Source organism: Thamnophis elegans, chromosome 2, assembly GCF_009769535.1.
Source record: "Thamnophis elegans isolate rThaEle1 chromosome 2, rThaEle1.pri, whole genome shotgun sequence".
Classification (NCBI taxonomy): Eukaryota; Metazoa; Chordata; class Lepidosauria; order Squamata; family Colubridae; genus Thamnophis; species Thamnophis elegans.
Window position 1 is genome coordinate 132,438,064 of NC_045542.1, and position 23,380 is coordinate 132,461,443.

Sequence of the window (23,380 nt, forward strand, 5' to 3'; positions counted from 1 at the left end):
GATAATGTGTGGTATGTTGAAAGAAATCAATGTTTGTTGAAATAAGCAAAAATAATGTATGAGAAGGATGCCCACTTTATTATATGGGAGTGAGAGTTGTGTATAGTATGTAATAAAAAAAACATTAAAGTAAGTTGGGTTCAGGGATAGTGGGATAGTTTTAAAACGTGTTATGTTAAAAGGAAAACAAGAATGAATAAGGGCCAAATGCAAAGGTGGGTTCCTACGGGTTCGTCCCGGTTCAGCCAAGTAGATAGTAACTCAGCCGGCCATGCCCCCGAACTGGTTCTATTGGTGGTGCCATAGGCACCACCATTTTGTTTTTTGCTTCTGAGCATGTGCAGAAGCAATTTTTTACTACTGTGTATGCGCGCATAGTGTGCCTCAAGCACATGTGTGCCTGAAGCATGTCCCTGAGTGAACCAGCAGTAACAGAAGCTGGAAACCACCCCTGTCCAAGTGAGTATAAAAGTGAATGCCCAAAATGAAAGAAATGATTTGAAACAGTCATATAAGCAGAATGCATGAGAGCTTAAAGTAAATGAGAATTCAGCCTGAAAGGTATAACATTAGACTGGGGTTTGGCAATCTTAAACACTCAAAGAGTCACAAAGATCCTAACCAGAAGCCCCCATTCAATTCTGGGGCTGACTGGTTCTCCCACCATAGAGCCTCCTACTAGCACAGTGTCCTTTTTCCTCTGCCGACCAGAAGTCTGCTTCCCCACCACCACCATAGAGTCTCCTGCTAGCATGGCATCCCTTTTCCTCTGCTGACCAGAAGTCTGGTTCCCCACCACCACCATAGAGTCTCCTCCTAGCGTGGCATCCTTTTCCCTCTACCTGTCTTAACTGAATTGTGGAGTCAATCGGCACAGGGAGCTGGAGCAGAGGGATGAAAGAGCCACATCCCTGCATGACACTAAGGAACAGACTTGTCATTAAGAAGTAACTTTTACTTGTATTTGGTAATAGGTTTTATTTTTGAGGTGGCATTATTTCTAGGCACCTTGATACCTAGGAATCAGGAGCAATTTCAGCAACCTTTTTCTTCACTTTCAAACATATTTGGCTAGATGAATTTAGTGTACTGACTTTGGAACTTTCTTCATCTAGGTGTTACCCTCCTCTGCAACTTTAGTATTGCTGAAGCGGGACGCAGACTGATTAAGCCCAAATGTTGCTTCGTTGCTGCTCTCATTACTATGTAAATACACAGTATTTTTTCTTTGATGTGCAATAATTATTTTTATGTGCCTATATTTATGTACATATATTTTACAAACATATCAGACTTACCTGTATTTGCTCCCTTTTCTGAGGTACAGGGGTGGGTTTCAGCCGGTACGCACTGGTACACCTGTACCCGTTCGTGAAATTTAGCATGTCTTCCCATACCTGTTCTTCCAGAGGCCCTGTACCAGAACGCTCACTCCCCTGGCCTTCCTCCTTGCTCGCTCCCACCGTCCACCCAATTGCCACTCACTCGCTTGCTTGCCCTGCCTGTCTGCACAAGCTTGCCCCGCCCACCCATTTCCTTTGCAGGAGCGGACGATTGGGAGAAGCCCACGTGGCATGCACTCCCTTCTCTTTGACAGCCACCTGGTTTCCAATGGGGGGAAGAAATCCATGTTTTTCCTCCCTCTGCAGCCCCCTCCAATTGGAAACAAGGCAGCTGTCAAAGACAAGGGAGCACGCACCACATGGGCTTTTCCAACAGCCGAATTCCCCTCCTGTTCCTTCTTCATCTGTTCCCTTCCTCCCATCCATTTATCTATTATTATATCTTTTTTTGAGAAGAAAGAAATGCAACTTTGATCTTTGTCCTTGTCCATTTCCTTCACTTTGATTCTCCCGCCCTGTTTTTTTTTTATTATTATTCTTCCTTCCTCTATGGTTAACCAATGTCCGTTGTGTGCTTTCTCAATTGTGTTTAGATAAAAGAAACCTTTTTTCATTTGCTCCTCTGGCAAAAAGGGAAAAAAACCACCATATGTGTTTGGTATGTGATATATATTGAATGAAATGGGGCTGGTCTATTAGGACGAAGGTGACAGTAAGACAATGTATTTGAGTCTCCTTTTCTTTTCCTTTTCCTTTTTCTCTATTTCTCTCTTCTTCTTCTCTCACAGGTCTATGTTAACCTTTGGGCTCTTTCTGGTCCATAAAATATAGATTGAAATTTTCAAATTGCATCAGTGCTGCTAATGGCCATTCCCATTAGTTAGTTACATTATTCCATTATAGCACTATGAAATAATGACAGAACTAGTTGCACAACAAAGAGGTAAGTTACAGCATATCCAGTGCTATTGATAAACAAATGTACACTTTGAAAGGTGCTCCTCGAGCTACCCTGATTTGAAGACCCTAAAAAATTGGGCAAACTAGACAGTTTTCTTTTGCCATCCTGAATGTATGTTGCTAGTCCATAATTCAAATCACCAAAGAGACTTATATACTGTCACAGCCGAAGTTTCTTTTGAATAGGGGGAGGAAAGAAAAAGATAATATTCTTATTATTAACAAATGCATATTCCAGCACTCATTCTCCCTCTACATTTGATAGCAGCTCCATATTTACAACAATTTAGATGTCAGTGTCTGTTCATGCTTATTTGTCCTTTCTACACATGCTTGAACGAGAGAAAGGCACCTTCTTCATTTGAGTTCATACTTCTTCTGGACAGTATCTATTAGACAAATGTTTTTCCTAGTATTTTTCTGAACCAAATAACAACTAAACGGTTTCTTCCAACTCTAAAGGTGTTCAGTAGACAGCTCCAATGAATTGGGCGCACCTATTGGTTTCAACAGTTGAACTGCTTATAATGATAAGGAAACTTTTCCTCCCTTGAATGTTTCATTCCATTAGTTGGAATAAACACTGGACTAATAAATAACTTGACTTTCTTGATTTTCCTCTTTCAGATATTTGAAGTGTGCTAACATACCACTGCATCTTCCTAAAACTAAACATGCCCATCTTCTCCATTCTTTCTTCATAGAATTATTCCCATCATCTTTCTCTGAACTTGTTGAAGCTGATGTTCAAGATAAGGCCTGATCAAATGAAAAGCAATGGAATGATACTTTTGTGTGATTTGGAAACTATTTAGCTTTTGAAGACTTTATCTTCCCTTTCTGTTGGTACATCAAGAGCCAAGGTGGCGCAGTGGTTAAATGCAGCACTGCAGGCTACTGCTAGATCAGCAGTTCAGCGGTTCAAATCTCACCGGCTCAGGGTTGACTCAGCCTTCCATCCTTCCGAGGTGGGTAAAATGAGGACCCAGATTGTTGGGGGCAATATGCTGACTCTCTGTAAACCGCTTAGAGAGGCCTGAAAGGCCTATGAAGTGGTATATAAGTCTACTGCTATTGCTATTGCTATTGCTATTGCTATCATAATACCGATTGTTCAGTTTTCAATTATTCTTTCTTGAAAGTATTATTACTAAGTTTCCTCCATCTTGTATTTTTGCTTATTTTCTATTCCCCTAACGTCATTTGTTTCTATTGAGTTTGAATATTATTTCTGCATTCTATTTTATTTTATCAAATTATCCACAAATTTGTTAAGATTTCCTCCATATCTTCTTCCAAGTCATTTAATGAAACTGTCAGGAATGAATTAAATACAGTTTATGTTCTGCAATTTAATTTTGGAAAACATTGTCTTCCTCTTCGTTTGATGAGCAATCAATATAGAGATTTGTAACAATATTGCTCTTATTCATTGTCCAATTATTTTAAAGCAGTTTTGTTCACTTTGAGTTCTGAGCAAATGTTAATACTTTTGACATACAATACAATTTCATTCTTCGCTATTGCTTTCTATTCTTTTGAATAAACTGGATCCTTCAGGTTTTTTTAATCCCAATTATAGGAGTCATCTCAGGTCTCAATTATACCTACTATGAAATCTTGCCCTTGTGTGCGAAGAATTCAAATCATTTATTACCCATACTAGTTGCACATTCAAGTTATAAGTTTGCCATTGTTTAGAAAGTCTGCCAATCATAATCCAAACACAGATAGATGTTGGGAAAGACTAGACTGAAGTAATCAACTCAATATTTTCTTTCAGACCTATAGTTCACCCTAAGTAGCCTTGATATACCTTAAATCAGGTGAAGAAAACTATATGGGATGGGAGATCTTCTTTAGATACTCTAAAAGTTATATATGAAATCAGCAGCATTTCCTAAGCATTAAGACATGAAATTTTTCCACCCCCAAACTTGTTCTTTTTATTGCCAACATCACAACATCCATCTGGGACCAATTTTCCTTCTTTAGTTTAAGTCATCCCTCCCTTTCAAATACGACATAATGACCCAGTTGTTAAGAAATGAACTTGTCATATCCTGGGATGATTTTCAGAAGTTGGACAGTAAGTGGGTTAGCTGACCCATCGGAGTTTTTAAGATCATCTTGCTCTACTTCAGAGCTCCTCTGTGGAGAACCGCTTAACATTTTCTGACACTCTGGTGCAAGCTGCCCCACCTTTTGGGAGGCACATGGTGGAGGATGCAGGGAAGAGTTAAAAGTGACGCCTCTGCCTATTTGAACTGTTTTCTCCGCACTGCGTGTACACAGATAAACTTTTGATGTGTTAACTAGAGAATCTGACGGAGGGAGAACAAAGCAGCTGTCACTGAAAGGAAGATGCTGATGAAGAGCCATACCGCCTTTTATTGAAGAACTGTCAAGATTGATCCTGCAGCACTCAGTTTGTCTGTAGTATTTATCAAAGACCTAGATCAGATGAAGGAAATTAAAAAATCTCTCTCTCTCTCCCTCTCCTTCTCTCCTCTTGGCTGGACAGTTATTAATGGCATCCTGGACCGTGTTGTATTTTAAATGCCCAGGGAAAGGGGTTTTCTTAAAGCTTTATATGCACAGCAAAGAGTAAACAAATAGTTGCTCCTAACCAAGCAAATGTACATAAGGCACATTCGCTGAGACCTTTAAATGCAGCAGTTGTTATTTTTCAAATTGACTTCTGCACCAGCTTATTTGCTCATTTACCTGGCATTTGTTCACAGAGCTGGGCTGATCTGCTGTGCTCCAGTTCATTTCTCACAACGATTCCTGATAGAAAAAAATAATATTGCCTGTATTTGAGTGTAGGAGGGCGGCCAGGGGTGGGGGAGGGACCATTATCATTACAGCATTATTTTCCTCGATTCCTTGTTAGGAGGCTAGCCCAAATTTCGCCCTTTGATTCCTCTCTGTGGCAAGGCAAGCAAGTCACAATTAAGAGGGCCTTTTCTAAGCTAGGTGAGGTGATTCAATCCAACAGTCTTTCCTCTTTTCCTTTGAAATGGTATGGGGTTTCCTGCCTGAGCAGGGGATTGGACTAGAAGATCTCCAAGGTCCCTTCCAACTCTGTTGTTCTGTTCTGTTCTATTCTATTTTCTTCTCTTCTATCCTATATGCTAAAAAAATAAAGTAATATAAAGAAAAATAATGCAGAAAAGTAGGAATTTCAGATCCCAGAATTTCTCATTCAGTGGAGCAACTGCTGAGAATTCTGGCAGTGGAAATTCAGAAAACTAAAAGGCACCCATACTAGGAAAACGTAAAGTAACCAGATTTCAATAAATTGCATATTTATTGTAGCAGTTATTTTTTTAAAAACTGCTTCCTTACTAGGGATTTTTAGCATTTTTAAAAATAATTACTGATATTTATTTTATTTCATTATTCTTAGAAGTAATAAATAATTATAAATATTATATAATTTTTATAAAATTGAAACAATTTTATTTAAATTTTATAAATTATAAAAGCTATAAATGTAATTAAAATGTGTTCAAACTTACACTGATGCAATTTTATCATGGATTTCTATAATATCTTAATAAACAAATATTATAGATCTAGGAAGGACAGGGGTTGGCAAATGTTTTTGGGTAAAGGGTTGGATCTCTTATGCCTTCACAGGCATGGCTGGCAGATCTGCAGAAGAAGGAGTGCAACAACCATTGGATGGCACTGCTGATGCCCAGGATGTCCTGGCCTTCCACACATCACCCTGGGAGCTCATTTAAGGCCAGGTGATGTGTTGCCCACTTGCTATCCATTCTTAGCTGTAGTGGCTAGAGGCTGTATTAAAACTGATGGAGATTTTACTTGCTGACTCCTGATATAGGGCATTAGAGTGAGAAGAATAGTAGGTCCCATAGTTTCTTGAAGAAGTTCAGCGAAGAAGTTCAGCCTTCTTTACTTCTGTTACCAATATTTAAATATAAATATAAGGGACTGTTTGGCTACTTTGCTAATCATGAAAAACAGGGCAAATGTCTCCATGTGCAGTCCTTGGTGCTCTCTGAGATTGATTGTTTTGTTACCCAACTAGGTAACATCTGAAGATGTTACCTAATTTGGTAATGGAACATCTGTAAACAAAGAACCAAACTCAGAGAGCACCAAGGACTCCATAGATCAACCCTGAGCTATAGAGATTCTCTTCAAATGTCTCATTCCAACACCATTCAGTAGAATAAAGTACAATATAATAAAATAACAGAGTTGGAAGAGAAGTATTCTAGTCCAAGCCCTGCTCAGGCAGGAAACCCTATATCATTTCAGACAAATGACTATCCAATCTCTTCTTTAAAACATTCAATGTTGGAAGAATTAACAACTTCTGGAGATAAAACATTCCACTGATTAATTGTTCTCAATGTCAGGAAATTTCTCTTTAATTGCAGGTTGATTCTCTCCTTGATTAGTTTCCATCCATTGCTTATTGTCCTACCTTCATGTGCTTTGGAGAATAGCTTGACTCCCTCTTCTTTGTGGCAATCTTTATTGGAAGACTGCTATCATGTCACGCCTAGTCCTTCTTTTCATTAAACTAGACATACCCAGTTCCTGCTACCGTTCTTTATAGGTTTTAGCCTCCAGTCCCCTAATCATCTTTGTTGCTCTTCTTTGTACTCTTTCTAGAGTCTCCACATCTTTTTTACATCATGGTGACCAAAACTGGATGCAGTATTCCAAGTGTGGCCTTACCAAGGCATTATAAAGTGAAGTTAATACTTCATGCGATCTTGATTCTATCCCTCTGATTTTTGCAATCTATTTCAACACTGATGAAGAGTGAAGATATTACACTAGCTGGCTCAGTAGATGTGGGAAGAGTCATCTGACTTCCAACAATTGCCATTCAACAACTTCTTCCTCAGGTAGCCCCCTCTACCCTGCCCCTAATCATGGCACAGCTTTCCTTGAAGATAATGTCCTTAGTATAAAACACAGATGAGACATGCAGTCCCTGAGAAAAAAGTAAATTAGTTCTTTCTATTTCCATTAAAATTTTGGGCCGGGGTAGGGTGATGACAGGTATCCTGACCCATGTTCCATTTGATTTGTTGAGTTAATGCATGAAAGCCATTTTGCTTCTAAAAAAGTTTAACATTAGAGAAGGATGATCCTCAAACCAGAGTAAAGGCACTGAAGTAGGGTGGGTTTTTTTTCTCTTATCCTCTGGCAAAGCACATGTTTTAAAATACCTGAAGGCTGGAAAACTGAGCAAACTGACAGTTACATCTCTCAGGAGCAACAGTTGATAGTAATACCATTTTCTGAACATTCCTGCCCTCTGCTTTACGGATCATTAAACCTAGATCTAACCTGCATTTTATTTTAGGCCATAATTTTCCAATTTAGGAGGGGGGAAAGCAGTATAAAGAAAGAGAGATTATGTTAAGGTTTAATTTTCTTCTTGCACGATCCAGTTACATAAGATGCCAATTTTATTCTAGCGAGAGAAGTTCTTATTCTGTTGAGGGGGAGAGATTCAGTTTTCCTTTTCAGTTTTTAATACACTTTAATAACAAAATACAAGTGGTCATTCAAAAAGAGTTATTCAGAAGCATACTTATTCATTCACACACAAGCAGAAATAAGTAATACAGCTGTCTGCTGCAGAAAATGAAAGCTACAGCAAAAGACGAAAAGGCTAACAGCTTTTGAGGGACTTTTGAAAGCATACTGTCAATTGCAAAAGGTGTATTTTTTCCCCTTTCATGTAAATAAATAGGTCACTTTACAGCAGATTTCAAAATGGAAAGTGAATGAAGGCTATTCCAAAGACTTTTATTCCTCTCTTGAGTAAAGCATTACTAGCTTGAAATGTTATTTTTAAAAGACTTGATACACAAAAGAGAGATTTACTTACAAGTATAGCTTATCCCTGATTTAAGAAAAATGTGGGGATCAGAGAGAATCACTACCTTATCAACTGATATCTTGGTAGTGTTAATGTCAAGGCAAAAAAAATGTCACAGCACCAATTAGTGACCTAAAATGTTCCTTTTTCTACAAGTAATGTGGTGCTTAAATATAAGGGAGGAGGGTCTTCTATGCATTTCTGCAGCAAAGTTTGGCACAAATTTCAAAATGATGCCAAACTTTCAAAAAGCTAATCTAATGTGCAAATGCTGAAACATCCAAAAGCAGATTGAGAAAATTATTTTGAAGCACTTACTGAAATGAGATCTGCATCTGAAGCCCTGTTCAGGCTTCAGGCAATAAATATTAAACACCAATTCTTAAACAGAGTTATTCTTCCCAAAGGGATTTTGAACCAATAGTTCTTCTGATACCTGCCTGCTCCATTTAAGTCTAATTTTATCCCAACTTTGTTATAGCTAATGGGAAGAGATTGTACCTAACTGCATTCATTTGATTTGGATGTTTGCCCTTGTAAACGCCGTCTTTCAGTGGGCCCACTCTTCTGACAACGAATCCTTCTCCTTCTCTAATAGTTTTCAATCCAGTGAGGATTAACCAACTATACATGAAATTAATGCATACAAGGCAATACTTTAAAATGTTTCCAATTGCATTGGTCTTTCATGAACCCCGTGCTTCTTCGAGGTCCTTTTCTTAGTATTGTGATTTGTACTGGTAGGTTGCTACTTGGAAAAAGGACATGGGATGCAGACTGATATACTATAGGTGATTTTTTTAAAAAACTCACACCTTTTAAAGTTGTTCTTATGCAGTTATTGCCCCATTCCAATGGTTGTTTTTTAATCGATACCCGTTGTTCTGATTTATTGGCTGATGCAGTGAAATGCAGTGTAAAATACTTTTAATAACTCAATACCATTTTAAATTAACATTCAGAGCATGTGACAAGCTTCATGGAAAGAATAGGGCTTAGACAAAGGATGTTAACTCTTTCTTCTGATTGTTCACAGCAACAATCCTTAATACAATCATCTCTGGACTTCAATAGGAGTTCTTGCCCACTGCCCTGCATGTCTAATTATTTATGGGTTTAGCAGAACGTTCATGTAGATAGCCAAAAAGTGACGTTGGTATTCTTTTTTAAGCTTCATGATATGTATTATTTACCATTAGATGTAGTTAGGCAGAGAGTAAATAATTAAATCCTTCAAAAATGGAAAGCTTTCACCTGGCATGAAAGTAAATCCATCTTCCTCTGGACAACTCTGGAAATATCAGTAGGCAGGAAATGATATTAGGTAAAAAGCCAGTTTACCCCTGGTTAGAAAAATGGTATATTCAACATGCAGAAGGATCCTTTGATGATCCTCTCTTGAACATTACTGATAGCCTTTGAATGGGATTTAATTGCCATAAAAGAGCCAGGAATATTCTTACTTGGAGTCAGTGGTATGAAAAAGAATTAGGGTCACAACTGCACAAAGTCCCACTGCTTTGTTTTTTAAGTATCATGCATTTGACACATATAACATAGAACAGGGATTCTACTTGCTTAACCTGAAAGAAATGGGAAATTCTGGAATGTATGAAAATGGTTTTTAAGAAGCAACCTAAAAGGTACATTTCAGTCAGTACAGTGAATTATTTTAATTGGAAGTGCAATTAAGGCCTTAATCATTCAGAGGAATCCTAAGCAAATAGTCTCACTTCCACATTAATATGTAATTTGTGACATCCTATATACATCTCCAATTCCTCAAACTTAAAACAGTCTGTTGGGAGAGGGAGGGGAACCCAACTGGGATTTTTTTTAAGTGTAAGAAAATTACAGGTTCACAAATTTAATAGCTCTTCTAGAAACTGTTAAGAGTCTGTCAAGCAAACTTTCTTTCCTTTGCAGAATTAATGAAGCTTGTTAAAACTATATTACTTCAAGTAGCCTGAATAATACGAGTGGTTATAAAGGATCAATTTGAACTGCTCAGAGAATATTTTGCAGACAATGGGCAAGAAACTTTTGAAATACAGAAGAATATTTTGGATATACGAATATGCCATGTCAATGTAGCTCTACTGGAAATTTTAGACATAAACCCAAACACTACAGTCATAGGACATTTCTATATCCCAATAATTAGATTTTCACAAGTTGGGCACATGGAACATTATATCAAGGTATTTAGGAAGCTATGCTCTCTCTATTAGGGATCATTTAATTTTGGGGGGACCCTGTTGCTGTCTACTATTACCTCCATATTTACTTTTAGAAAGTGCCTATTTAAAACATTGCTACTACTCAGCTATGATTCACAATGTATGAAAGGGACCGTTTTTAGCCTAATGCAGCCTTCAATTTGCTGGACTCATACATCCCAGTTTCCATGATCCTAATTATCATTATTTTGGTGGGCCATGAATAGAATTAGGTTACATTTTTCCTTGGCTATCCACAATCAACTTACAGTTTCTTTTGCCACCTGTCTTCTTAGAAAATTTCATCTCTTTTCTACATTTTATGTATATGGGATTAGCTAAAATACAAAAATATGAATCATCTGTATTTAATGTTGGTTTAGCCAATTCCTGCAGATTTGAATACCCATAAATGAATCATCCTTGCCAGATCTCCATATGTTGAAATTGTTGAAAAGTATGTTGCCAGGATGATTAGCACAAGGGACAGGAGTCTTAAGTCACCAAATATTATCCAGGATACCAAATACCATCTAAGCACAGGTTGATACTGGTTTTTAAACGTGGCTATTGATTGATGGGTCATGTGGATATAAAGCAAATATCTCCCTTTTTTGCCTGCAATGGCTGGCATAAGTTCAAATCCCATATTCCTGTCAAGTTTACAGAACAGGCTTTTTGCATACCCAATAAATCTACTTTCTCTCTCCCCCTCAGTTAAATCTAATATAATGCAGAATTTACCTCAGTAAATAATTATTTTTAAGCCTAAAATTTAGGCAGCATTAGGTTTTGATGTTATGCTAATGTTTGACAATTACTAAATGTGGATATCAGCCAGTATTTTTTTAAGTTTAATTTAAAGCAATTTGACAGGGAAAGGTTATTACTTTAGTTGCCAATAAAAGCTGTACTTTTAACATAAGTGTACACTAGACCCTAGGGTATGTGACTATTATCTTTTCTGCAATTATGTGGTGTTCTACATAAATGCTAAAAATTAGAAATATCAAAAGTACAAACTTAGATGTAATATTTTAAAAGTTGAAAAGATAAAACAAGAGAGGGATTTGATGTAAATGTAAAGGTAGGTTGAGATTTCCCCCTAGAGGTAATGTTTGGAATGTCATCTAGCTTTTTAGTTTAATGCATGCATTCAGGTTTTAAATTTGATTCTAACACCAAGTCATATTCATCTTCTTTTGTTAGCACTTGCAGTAAGCAAGTAACCCCATTTTTAATAATCAGTCTAACATAGTTTTAAGGAACTGAAGAGCTTGTTCATCATTCTGCAGCAACTGACCCTAATAAATTTATTATCTTAACTATGAATTTTAGAATGTTCTAAAGGATTTTAAAATGTCATTAATTTTAGAATAATTTTAGAATTTCTTTCTCTGTTAACACATGCTTTGTTACCGCTATAACACGTGCTCTGTTAACGCGTTTTCTGTTAACACATGCAAATATTATTGCTGTAAATACACATTAAATATTTGATTTCAGACTGAAAAAGCCTTTTGATAACTGTTTAAGTGCCTAACGGATTTGTAGGAGTGCCAACATAGCCATTTATATTTATATATCTCCTTGTATACGTTCAGTAAAACGTGAGTTGGAAACTTCACCAACATCTGTTTCTTGGGATCTGTCTCCTATTTGCTACTCTTCCGGTTTCCCATCTTGCAGGTTAATTTGGCTGGCCATCTATCAGAAGAGAGTGGAAAGACTTTTGGCTACTTCTGTTAACATTGGTAAGGCAGGATAGAAAACAGGTTTTGAAAAGTAAAGCTGAAAAGTAGAAGTAGTCTGGACAAGGAGCCATGTTCAGGAACTGAGCAGTAGGGATGAGAAGGCAAGAAGAGAGAAAGCAAAACTGGAGAATCAGACTGGTTGAAGTACAGCCATGGGGTGGTCTGAAATGAAGTTTGAAGTTGATATACAGAACGTCTTCCAAACTCAAGTGTTTGCATAGAGCTTATAATACATAAGATCAAAGTAGACCACATTCTTAAAAGTCTTAGAAAATTGCTTTTTCTGTTTGAAATAAAATGGGAAGTACCTATGCTAAGATTTCAGCTTATGGTAGCTACATTACTAAACATTACTCTCCCTAGGAAATTCTCTCCCTAACCCCTATTTTATGTTTTTTCAATGAGTTTACTTTTTAATTGTTTTTCTGGAAGTTTAGAAATCAAATGAATTTGTTTCAATTCTGCTATATTGGTACTCAATATCTATTGAAGTCTGTAGAGATTCTCAGTTATCCAGGTCATGGTTGTCCCAAAGGTGCTTTCTCAGGAGACAACTGGACTTTCTTGTTTTTTTTCCTTTGAAGACATTTCCAGAGGAGAAAATTCAGACTACAGGGACCAGGAGAACTACTCAGGTGACCCTGAGGACACAGATAAACCTTCAAGTGCTTCAACAACTCTCTAAAAGGATGCAGATTACCAGCTGTCTGCAAGGAATATAAATCCTTCCATTCCCCACTATCTTGTCAGAGCTGAAGAAGCTTCTTGGATGAGAAGCTAAGTGTCTTCAAAAGAAAAAACAAGAAAGTCCTGTTGCCTTCTGAAAAAGCACCTTTGGGACAGCTAATATACATTAGCAACTCTGATCTTAATGAATCCACAAAAGTTCATTATGTTATATTCCAGTTGGCCTATTTATAGCACTAATCCAGAGATTGGCATTTCACACTAAACAATGAACAAGTGAAGTTGCAACATGTTAATTCAACCAATATTAAATGGAGAAAGAAATGAAATTGAGAACCATCATGATTTATAGAGGAAGATTATAGTATAGTGTAGTTTAATGGCAATGATGTGACTCATTTTGTGCATTTGTACCAGATGTTTCCAGTTTTAAACTGCAAGAATCATTATGTGTGCACACATGAGTTCTCAGGTCTGATTACTCCATGGTTTTTTGACCAGTTCTGGCTGGAAAACAAGGCTTTCACTTACCAGTTAGAAATGAAAGGATTATGTTTCTAATTATTTGAAGTGAGTTATTTTTCCTCAATAGGGGCTCATAAAAACTACAGGGTGCAAATCCCCCTATATTTAGTTTGAAGAACTCTTGCTTGTGCATCACACCTGGATTTAGCAGCTGGTCTTAAAATGAAAATCAAAGCAACTTTTTCCAAAGCATGTCACAAGAAAGGATTCTTATACAATAGGCACCCCAAGAAAATAATTAAGTATAAGGCAGTTTCAAAATTTGTTCACTCTTGATGCCAAAATGTAATGCTTAGAAGGGCAAAAGATATTAAGAGAAGGACATGGAGCCAACTGAACTTGTGATGGAAAGGAAAAATCTGCAAAGACAATAGGTTGAAGGATAAGATATATCTAAATTTGTGGATGTAAAATTATTTCAGACTTTTTCATAAATTTGCATCCAGATATTTGGTCCAAGGACAATGTAATGATGAAAACGCTCATTAGAGAGATGACCAGTAGCCATCACATCTGATCATTGTTCCTTCCATACAAATTAGAAATTAATTTTCCACCAGATTTTGCAGTGTAGGCCGATTCTATTCAAACCTGCAGATAATCTAGATCCGAAAAGAATAATCTTATGTATGGAAGAAGGGTGAATACAAAATAGAATGATCTACCTTTCCCTTATTGCAAATCAAGTAGGATGCAGAAATAATTCTGGGAAGCTAGAATATGACACACACTTCTTATCTTTCAAACAGAAAGTGTGGTAATCTGCATGACGCAAAATAATGCTTGCTTACTATGAACTAGTGCAAGTAAACAAATTTGACTTGGTGATTGTTATTTTCATTTTGTAATGCAAGAATGCAGTCCCTACCTTTCCTAGCAATTGCTAAAATAATTTGAATGTTATAGATAGAGATGAGGAGAGAAACACATAACACAGAATAATTAAAATGTTGACCATCAGTCCTCTACCTATTTATTCGGTCAATTTATCCTGCTGGGAGACCTAGCATTACTTTCTCATTTTATGTTATGGTCGTACGGAAATGACCAATACTTTTTTCCTTGATTAGATGAAGCAATAACTTAATAAGAAGACTAACATGAAGTTGTTCCCAAAGGTTAAAAAAAACCTCTTCCAAAGCAAAATGAATTCTGTTCAGCAGCCACCCACAATTCATTTATTTCATTGAACTGAAAGGATCTTTACAGAACCAATTTGGAGACCCAGCAATTTTAGCCAGTATTGAAGAGGATCAGTCCTTGTTGTTGTTGTTTTTATAAAACAAGAACTATGATTGAGGTTTAAAAAAAAGGAATGAAAAAGTGTAGGAGCATCTGTGGGTCTCTATATACATATACATACCTAGGCAAACATACTCACATTTATGACAAATTGCACTAACAATTGCAATTGAACCTTAGGTCATCTAGAGCAGGGGTCTCCAACCATGGCAACTTTAAGCTTGGCCGACTTCAACTCCTTCTGGCTGGGGAATTCTGGGAATTGAAGTCCGCCAGGTTTAAAATTGCCAAAGTTGGAGACCCCTGGCCTAGAGTTTGGGTGGGATCAAGATCTCCTTGGCTAAACATTCCATTTTTTGCCTTCCTTCAATACCTAATTACAGCCAGTTATCATCCATAGCTGCAGGTACCCCGTAAACCATGACATGTGACTTGAACCAGTTTTTTAACTGGGATGTCTGTGCACAAGCAGTTTCATCTTTTTTGAATGGAGAAAAGTCATCTCCACAATCTCTTTTACACAAAGCAGCTGGTTATGGCCTCCCTTCTTTTTCTCCTCTTTCAGCTGTAACAGGCCATTCTGATTCAGAAGAAAGCTGCAGCCTTCCTTTTTTCAAAAAGAAGACAAAATGTCCATCAGGAAAGCTTTGGAGAGAATGGGAACCTCAGATTTCTCAAACAGAGGTGGCTTGGCTTTAAACAATAGCCAACTTGCCATCCTCTTCCTTAGCTACATATACAAAACAATATTTATATCTGAAGAAATGTTCTAATTTCTCCCTCCTCCAGCCCCTGTATAAATATATTTACATAACTGTGCCTAACGAGAAATTACATTTAACTCCTCAGAAATGACAATAACTAAAACCTGCACTGCCAATTCCACTTCATTAGTGTGGTAGAAATGCATTCCAAATGTTAATAAAAATTCCAACATGCTGATAAATTAGCGCTTCTAAGGAGCATGTGACACCTTGGTTAACATATTCAACCTCAATTATATTTCTCTTCAGCACCCTGTTATCTGGAACCTTTGCTGGCAATCAGAGGTGCTGTTTTTCAGCGGCCAATTTCTAGATAATGTAGCTTATCAACACTGTGGGTAAACTTGCCAATGAAATCAGGCCGCACTGAACCACACACACGCTAATTGCATCTCTTTTTTATGCATATTTACAGACTGTCACTTCAAAGAAATCAGTGGCCCATTGAGGCACCCAGTTAGCTGGAAGAATTGCCTCTTGCAAATTAAAATTAGCAAACAAGCTAGTGATAAATATGAAATGAACAAAGTCTCAAAATGTCATTTTGCTCTTAAATTTCACCCTCATCCCAATTTGTACTTCCAAAGAAATAGGTTTTAGAAACACACTGAATTGAGGGATGTCAAGCACGCTCCCCCCACCTTTTTTTTGTTTTAAAAGGAAGTCTGTTTGATATCATTTAATGGATATGAGTCAGATTTTGCCCTCTTCTATATTTACATTTTTTTTTCTTTAAAATTGCTAACCAGGTCATTCTTTAAATTGTAGCCCCTCTTTTTTTCCAGACGGAAACTGACAATAAACAGTATAGCTACTCATAAATAATACCACACAAGGGCAATTTGATTGACCTCTGGCACCATCCAGCATTCCAAAGTAATATTATAATCACAATATTATTTTCCCCAAGCACTTCCTTCCCCAGTCTCTGTAGTCCCTCGACTGAAGTGCGTGTTTGCTGGAAAAACAAAGCAACCGGCAGGCTTCACTTGGTGTTGTTTTTTTTTTTACCTCCATTTTAATTTTTTTCTCTCTCTCTCTCATTCTTTCTTTTTCTCCCCCTCCCCCTCATGCATGTATGACATATTTTGCAATGCTGTACAAAATATAGATACAAATACTTAAGGATAGTTCCTACTCCTTTTCTACCATTGCTGTAATAGACAATTGCTGAATACAGGTAGTCCTCACTGAATGTTCACAATTCAGACCAGCAATTCCGTCATTAAGCAACTCGATGCAATGGTTGCAAAATCCCCAAATCTCTATCAAGAGACTGTGGGGATGCTGCAATGGCCATAAGTATGAGGACTGGTCATAAGATTACTTTTTCAGTGTTGTTCAAAAACAGGGTCACTGAATACTTCCTGCACTGACCAAGTTCTCATATATTTCCTGTGAATTTAATATTGACCTTGTTAGAAATAAAGGACTTTTTATGACAGGATTTTATTTCCTTATAACTATTGTTGTTTTCATATCAGATAAATTCTCTGATTTTCATAATACTTTTACCAGATAATATGGTTTTTTTCCCCTTGAGATATATGCTATAATCATGTATGTAAAAGTTCAGTAGGTAGATAAGCTTTGGGCAACCTGCTGTATTCCAGAAGTGTTGGGAGCAGTTGAAAATAAATAGACAGAAGGAAGATCGTTTTGCTTTTTTTTTTTACTTTATTATCTATTGAAATGTCATTTAAATGAACAGACTTATTTGCAGTGTTTCTTGGACATTTTTTGTCCCTTGGAATGTGTATAAACTGGGAGGATGCCACAGCCTTTTCTGGCAAGCTGCCTGAAAAATCATTTCTTTTTCAACTTGCACCATATTGGCTGAGGAATTCTGGGAGTTGAAGTCCTTACATCTTTGAGCTGTGGCAGGTTGAGAAACATTGGTCTAAACCAGGGTCTGGAAGAGGATCTGGGGACAAAGCAAAGTTACAAACCTTTCCTCCAACTTAGTGCTATTATAAAAGGTCTCTCTGCTAAGATATGTATGTATGTATGTATGTATGTATGTATGCATGAAGGTATGTATGCACATATTTCCTGCCTTTATTAGTTTTACAAATAAGTCAGTGAATATATTCAACACACCTTCTTCCTTCTATTTTTCCCACAACAACCCTTTAAGGTGGATTGGGCTGAGAAAGACTGACTTGCCCAAAGACACCCAGCTGGTTTTCATGGCTAAGGTGGGACTTGAACCTTTAGTCTCCCACTTTCTAGCCTTGGTCTAGTTGCCTTGACCACTAGACCAAACTTATTACATGTGGTGGCCCACCAACGGCCAGAGGTGCTGGTGGCAGACTCAGACAGTGAGGAGGTTGGGGAGGAGCCCTGGAGTCTGGGAAAGGCTCTGATGAGGGCTCTGCATCTGTCAGCCTCTGCTTTGCTGTTGCTTCGGCTGCCATGAAACGGGGAGGGAGGGCTTGGTATTTGGGAGGGGTTACTCATTGTGCTGGAGGAAGGTTCTGGAGTTCACCAGTTGATCGGACTAGCATGTGTGGGAGTTTCCCGCCAGGACTAACGGCACTGACATTCCATCTTCGTGATGCCTTTTGAAGTTATCTCGCACCTGACACTTGGGAGAATTATGATTGGACTGTAACTGTGATGCCAAGGGGTGGGGAATGGGCTATTCTATATATCAATCGCTTTCGCACCTAAATATTCAGATTTTGCTTCGCTATGCCTTTAATCATTTTTAATTAGTAAAAGTACACTTGATTTCCACACATGGAGTCTCGTGGTCTTTCTTTCCTAATTATTTAATGGAGAGGTGCTGACAGCATCAGAGGCAGAGATGGGGCCAGGCCCGTCTGACAGTTATCAGCTGACTTAGGAGGCAGAGATCAGTGGGACAGAAGAACAGCTGGAGCCTGTTCCTGATGTGCACATGCGCAGAGCTGCCAGGAGAAGGGAACAGTTAAGGAACAAGGGCCAACTCTGGAATAAAGCCACAGGTGGATGGTGAATGGCCCCTCCTACAGGGAATAAAGAGGAGTGAAGGGGGAGTGGCGTTTGCAGGAGATAATTAGTTTGCTTAATTAGTGTGAAGATTTGTTTGTGACGACTCCTTTCCAAGTATTTTCTTGTACAGTGTTGAGTTTGGAAGATATCAGCCTGGCAGCTCTCCAAGCCTGATGAGGTCTCTGGTTGTAAATTCACCCTTGAATGACTGTTTGCTGGGACTTTACTGGATGTGGATGAGAAGAATTCACATTAGCTTAATAAAAAGGAGTTTTGTCGGCACAAGGAGTCTGCTTCGTGATTTGATGAAACCTAGGTCAGAACATTACATGCATAAGCTCTTCAATACATTTTAGGGAACAAAGGGTGACACTTTAGTTAAGTTTGCCCAGTGTGCTTAGCTTCCGTATGAAACTGATCCACACTCTGGGTATACGCAATACATTGAATCATAAATTCACTGAACCGGCAGAATTTCTAGTACATTCTAAGCACGTTTGCACAAAACTAACTAAGGTTAAAACTAAGCAAGCTTTTACTATTGTCCAAATGCAGCTGCCAAAGGTTCAATTGACCTGGTTAGAATATTGTATAAACTCAAACTATGCCCAATTTTGCTTGAACTCAAGCACACCTAATTTGATTTCACCAAGATGGCTGCAGAAACTGTCTCCTTAGAGCTCCTGGGGAAACAGTCCTAGGGATCAGAAAAGCTGCAGTAAGACTCAGGCAACTTAGAAGAAAACAAGTATTTCTGAAATTAATTTGAATATCTACCTATTAAAGGAGTATGCCTTGCTTTTAAGGCATTTAAAAAACATCGATGATGAAGACAACAAACCTTACATTTAGAGAAGTAAATAATGGTAAATGCATTCTACTGCAAGGACACATATCTATAAATATTAGGCTACTCCCAATACTGAAAATTCTTTTGGACAGCCTCAGTGCCAAGATAGGAAATTTAATTCTGGAAATGGAAAAACCCTTTTAGGCAAATTTGTGTTGGCTCTTAACTATTCTGAGCGGTGACAACTGCCAATGCATTAAATTCCCATCTCATCTGGAATGCAACATTGTTGCATGACAATCTTTTATTATACTGGATATTCCTTAACTCAGATGCAGATCTGACATTTTGCTTCTGACACACAGGCAGATTTAAAACTCAGTAGACACAAAACAAACTCTACTTTGTGCCAGTGTGCATATTGTTTCTAAGGGTACCACTCGTCAGCTACTTCATTTAGTTATCTGCTCATCTTCCAAAGGTGAGAAGGGGGTTAGATTCCATCTGTGTCTAAGCTGATTTCTTTCAGATGAGATATTAATTTGACTTCATTTACCCAAGAAATGTTTAATCAGTAAAATCCACTTAATTGGGATGTCTCCCAAGAAACCAGATAAAAGCTCAAAGATACTTAAAAGCAACTGCTGTTGCTTAATGGAGATAATAATGTTGGTTAATTGCGTTGCCTTCAAGTGATGAGTGGTGTGAAGTTCTACTCACTGGTGTAGATTTATGTCAGTTCTATCTATAAGCTTTAAAAAAAAGATATTTAACTTCCAGGCTGGAAATCAGTTCTGGGATATTTGTTTACCCACTTGTGCTGGAGTAAGTCATTTGTAATCTGATTATTCTCAGTATCAACTAGATCCTTTGTATTAACACAAGATCTGGGGTTTACTGGGTATTAACTTAAAAATGGCTTTCACATCTATCTAGCTACAAGAAAATTAATTAATAGGAAGCAGGTATCATAGGTAATAGAACTTAGAGGCGTTTCATCACTAATTGCTCAAAAGTGGACAGAATGTGTTTTGCTTGCAGAATAAGATGTATGCCTGTAATTTATGCAATTTATCCCCTCCCTAAATCCAGAGGAACTTAGGTACTTAACTGATATTAAAAAGATAGAAGAGCTAAATAGATAAAAATCACAATAATGGATACTTATACATACTAATAAAGGCAGTGTTAGCTACATCTAATCCCCATAGCTCTTCAGAACACCAGAAGGCCATAACATTAGGGTTCATCCTTGTCTTAGGGTGGAGACTGTTTCAGAAATGCGAAGCTCCAACTGTGAATATCTGCCAAACCTCCTGGTAGATAGAAGCCCTCCACAGGCACTCCCTGGCTGCTCAGATTATGTGTGTTAGATACCAGAAACATTGGTAATGGTTTACACCAAGGCCCTCTGTTACGGCGGGAACAGAGATTCAATCTGATTGTCAAAGGGTCTGACAGCTCCCTATAAAAGGGCTGCTGTCAGACTGAACCTTCACTTGATTGTACATAGTTGACTTGTGCTAATAAAGAGCTGTTTGTTACTCTGACATCTGAGTGTGCCTTCATTCACGCAATTCAACACTGTTGACGAAGGTGGGATTGGAAGGCAACTAGGCAGACAAAAAGAGCATGACAATCCAGCAAGTCAATTCAGCCCGGAGCACGGCGTAGCATTGAGCAGCCATCTTTGAGCGGCAAATTCAAATGCACTCAGGAACACAAGATGACAACGTACACCCCACCGACTCTGTACAACCCAGCCACCGAACACTGGGAATCCTACATGATGATGTTGGATTGCTTCCTCAAAGCCAACGACCTCATGGGCCTTTCTGAAGGCCAGAAAAAGAATATGTACCTGAGCTACTACAGACCAGAGATGTTTGAGACGGCAAAGGATTTGTCCGAGCTAACACCACTCCAACTGGTTGCTTGGTTGGTTCTACAACAGACACTGAGAACATCCTACGCTCCCAAGACTGTCTAAATACGTCCAGAGACACGAATTCAACATCCATAACTAAAAAGAAAGGGAATTCATCAACGAATACATTGCGGCACTCAGAAAGGCCACAACGTACTGCAAGTTTAGAGATCTTGATGAACTACTACTTGACCGCATCATATGCGGTGTTAGGGACATTGGCCTGCAGAAGAGGTTATTAGCAAAAATTAATCTTACTCTCCAAATTGCCCTAGACGAAGCCAGGGCAAATGAGTCTTCAATTAAATCAATGGAAACTCTGCAGTGCCAAAATAGTCCAAAGAGCATGCGGAAGAGCACAGAGCCACAGAGCCTGAAGGCCGGTGTGAAAATTTGAACCATGTTTCCCGCCTTGTGCCGGCTGTGGAGGAAACCACCTCAGAACACATTGCTGTTTCCGCAATGCCATCTGTCAATGCTGCGAATGCAAGGGGCACATCGTCAAGGTCTGCAGAAGCGATCGCCCCGCTGCAACATGGAAGTCCAGAAGCATACCTAACCACCAGCAGAGGCCCAGCCAAGGGGCATTACAGCTGCCACCATGGCTAACAGAAGGCAACATAACTCCTTAGGCCAAGTCCGCACAAAGTGGCCAAAAAAGCTGAAAGTCACAGTCCTCATTGAGGACTCTCCATGCAATATGGAGATTGACATGGAATCATCCTTGACCATAATATCTTGGGCAGCGCTCAAGCAAGCTATACCTAGCCTTAAAAAGCATCAGCTGTGAGTTCCAGACATCTGCCTTAACAACTACCAGAGGAACTGAGTCCCCATCGTGGGCCAGGGGACCTTCTGGGTGAGGTTTAAGACCTTCTGCGGCCAGCTACCAGTGACAGTAGTCAATGGAGACCTACAGAGCCTCTTGGGGCTTGACTGGTTTGAAGCCCTGGGCCTAGAAGTAATTTGAATCAATGCCATACTCTCATAAAGCACTGAGGAATTCCTTAAGGAGTTCAAGGACATCTTCGGCACCGGTCTAGGTAAGTATGAGGGGACTCCAATATCTTTTAATTTGAACCCTAATGTAGCCCCCATCCGGCTAAAACCCAGGAGAGTACCTTTCGCTCTCCGTCCTAAAATTGATTTGGAACTAGACAAATTAATTGGCCAGGGAATCCTAGAGCCGATAGATCACACACCCTGGGAGACCACCTGTCAAGCGTGACAGGTCTGTCCGCATCTGCATGGATTACAAGTGCATGATAAATAAAGTTTGCAGCAAAGCGCTTATCCTGTACCCATTGTACAGCATTTACTGCACTCATTAGTCCCCGGAAATGTTTTTGCCAAATTAGATATGGCACAGGCAAACCAGCAGTTGCCTGTAGATGGCGCCACAGCAGAGGCCCAAACCATCGTGATGCACAGGGGTGCATTCAAATGCATCGGCCTTCAATTCGGAGTTAGTATCGCCCCTGGACTGTTCCAAAGCATCATGGAATGGCTTTTGCAGGAGTCGTCCCCTATTTTGACAACATATTGGAATCAGCTGCAAATAAGGTGCAATTATTTAAATGATTGGGAACTGTTCTGGCCAGAATCAGAGACAAAGGCCTTCGCCTCAAAAAATAAAAATGCCAAATTAACGTGCCAAGGGTTGAATTCCTAGGGTAACCCATCGACGGCTCTGGGATTCACCCAACCAACAAAAAAATTAAGGCAATCCAGGACACCCCTACACCTCAGACTGAACTGCAGGCATTCCTCAGGCTCCTTAACTTCTACAGTGTTTTTCTCAAGCAGAAAGCCACAGTTGCTGAGCCTTTGCATCGGCTTCTCAGCAAACATGCCAAGTGGTCCTGGGGCAGAGCTGAAGCACCCGCATTTGCTGCAGTGAAGAAACTACTGTCAGCGGACATGTTTTTGGTCCTAACATTCGACTTGTCCTAACATGCGATGCTTCCCCATTTGGCGTAGGAGCCGTCCTTAGCCACCACATGCCCAATGGAACCGAGGAGGCCATCGCCTACTATTCACGAACATTGTCTGCTGCCAAGCAGAACTACAGCTAACTGGACCGTGAGGCTCTGGCTGCAGTCACCGGCGTAAAACAGTTCCACAAGTACATCTACGGTCATGACTTTGAACTTATCACAGACCACAAACCATTGCTGGGATTGCTGACTGGGGACTGGCCTACCCCTGCTTCTTTGTTGCCACAAATGACCAGATGGACAATCTTCCTCACGGCCTACAGTTATCACCTCGTCCATCGACCTGGCTCTAGCTTGGGGCATGCTGATGCCTTGAGT